This window comes from Eschscholzia californica, unplaced genomic scaffold, assembly GCF_041429995.1.
Source record: "Eschscholzia californica isolate CP2 unplaced genomic scaffold, dmEscCali1.0.p SCAF_13, whole genome shotgun sequence".
Classification (NCBI taxonomy): Eukaryota; Viridiplantae; Streptophyta; class Magnoliopsida; order Ranunculales; family Papaveraceae; genus Eschscholzia; species Eschscholzia californica.
The window spans coordinates 15,001-17,500 of record NW_028238232.1 but is presented as its reverse complement, the minus strand read 5'-3'; positions in this window follow the sequence as shown (position 1 = coordinate 17,500).

The window sequence follows — 2,500 nt, the reverse complement described above, 5'->3', positions numbered from 1 at the left end:
CTTCCTAGCATGTTGATGCGTCGGTGCTAATGGGGACATAAAGATCCCACGACGTTCCGAACGGAAGTAGCCGAAGTGTTCCGTGCGTGTGAACTCCATTGTCCCATGTGCCGGCTCTTGACTCCTAAGATGTCCCATGTGAAGGCCCTTCATGGCTAAGAATGTCCCGTGCAACGTCCCTTGATGATCCCCATAAGGTGTCCCATGTGCGTCCCATGCCGTGCCCAGCCTTACCAAGGCCGTCCCATGCTGTCCCATGCGCGTCCCGTGCCGTCCAAGCCTCACCAAGGCCGTCCCAGGCCATCCCGAGCCTTAGCAAGGCCGTCCCGTGCTGTCCCATGCCGTCCCGAGCCTCACCGAGGCCGTCCCGTGCCTCACCAAGGCCGTCCCGTGCTGTCCCATGCCGTCCCGAGCCTCACCAAGGCCGTCCCGTGCTGTCCCATGCCGTCCCGAGCCTCACCAAGGCCGTCCCGTGCTGTTCCATGCCGTCCCGAGCCTTAGCAAGGCCGTCCGATGCGCGTCCCGTGCTGTCCCATCCGTCCCGAGCCTTAGCAAGGCCGTCCCATGCGCGTCCCATGCCGTCCCGAGCCTTAGCAAGGCCGTCCCATGCGCGTCCGATGGGATTCCCGAGCTTTACCAAGGGCGTCCCGTGCTGTCCCATGCCGTCCCGAGCCATAGGGACGCTGTCCCGTGCGCGTCCCGTGCTGTCCCATGCGCGTCCCCTGCTTTGGCTCGGCTGGCCCGTGCATTCTATGGGGTCGTGGGACATTTCGAAACCCACCCGGGCCATTTCGACTCTCTCTTCGTTTGTACTATTGAGGTATTATTTATGAATTATTGGAGAAAAGAAACGGAAGAAAATATTTTTTTTTTCTATTTTTTATGAATTTTCCGGTGTTTATTCACTTAAAAATTCATAGAAAAATAAATATTTATCGGAATCGCTATTATAATATATCAAAAAAATCCTTGCGAAAAGGCCTTTCCAACGAGTATAAGTTTGCTGGATTCCGACGAGTAACGAGGGAGTAAAGGCCCAGTATGCTTGGTTAAAAAATTGATGTTTCCTTGTGAAAATAGGCAAAACAATAACTTTGCACTATAAGGGGGAGGGTTGAGCTCCTTCCCCAGAGCGTGCACAGCACTTGTGCTGGCACGTTCCCTAGTGCTCGCCAAGCACCATAGGGCATCCAAAGGGCAAAGCTCGGCCTACTACATGATGGGAAGCTTCTAATATGTCGGAATACGAAGAGATTTCGTGCGACCCGAAGCTCGGCTCGGGCGTCCCGGCCTGTCCCGAGCTGTGCCGAGCGCGTCCCAGGCCGTCCCGAGCCAAGTCTCGGGCGTCCCAGGCCGTCCCGAGCCAAGTCTCGGGCGACCCAGGCCGGCCCGAGCAAAGTCTCGGACTTCCCAGGCCGTCCCGAGCCACGTCCCGGGCGTCCCAGGCCGTCCCGAGCCAAGTCTCGGACGTCCCAGGCCGTCCCGAGCAAAGTCTCGGACGTCCCAGGCCGTCCCGAGCAAAGTCTCGGGCGTCCCAGGCCGTCCCGAGCTGTGCCGAGGCCGTCCCAGGCCGTCCCGAGCAAAGTCTCGGGCGTCCCAGGCCGTCCCGAGCTGTGGCAAGGGCGTCCCAGGCCGTCCCGAGCTGTGCCGAGGCCGTCCCGAGCCTAGTCTCGGGCGTCCCAGGCCGTCCCGAGCTATTGCGAGGGCGTCCCAGGCCGTCCCGAGCCAAGTCTCGGGCGTACCTGGCCGTCCCGAGCTGTAGCGAGGGCGTCCCATGCCGTCCCGGGCTGTCCCATGCGCGTCTCGTGCCGGCCCGAGCAACAGCTCGGGCGTCCCGTGCCTCGGCCCTTCCAAGTGGTGCTTCGTCGGACATCTCGATATCCACTCGAGCATTTTCGACCTTTCTCCATATGTGGGTGTGTGGGTATTTATCAGGAATATTGGAGAAAGAATCGGGAAAAAAATATTTTTTTCCTATTTTTTTTGAATTTTTAATTGTTTATTCACTTAAAAATTCATAAAAAAATAAATATTTATCGGAATCGCTATTATTATATATCAAAAGAATCCTTGTGAAAAGACCTTTCCAACGAATGCAAGTTTGTTGGATTTGGACGAGTAACGAAGGAGCAAAGGCCGAGTATGCTTGGTTAAAAATTTGATGTTTCCTTGTGAAAATAGGGAAAACAATAACTTTCCACTATATAGGGGAGGGGTGAGCTCCCTCCCCAGGCCGTGCACAGCCCTTGGGCTGGCAGGTGCCTTGGCCCTTGGGATGCAACATAAGGCATCCCAAGGGCAAAGCTCGGCACGGGGGTGGATGGGAAGCTTCCAAGAGTTGCCCAACTCATCCCCGACGTGGGAAATCGAAGAGGCAGCTGGGGGGGCCCGGGGGGGCACCACGGGCCAAAAATCAAAAACTCCCCAGCCTATGCCGGACACTTGGGGAAGCATCCCCGAAGGTGTCCGAGCTGCTGGGGGGGCCCGGGGGGCACCATGG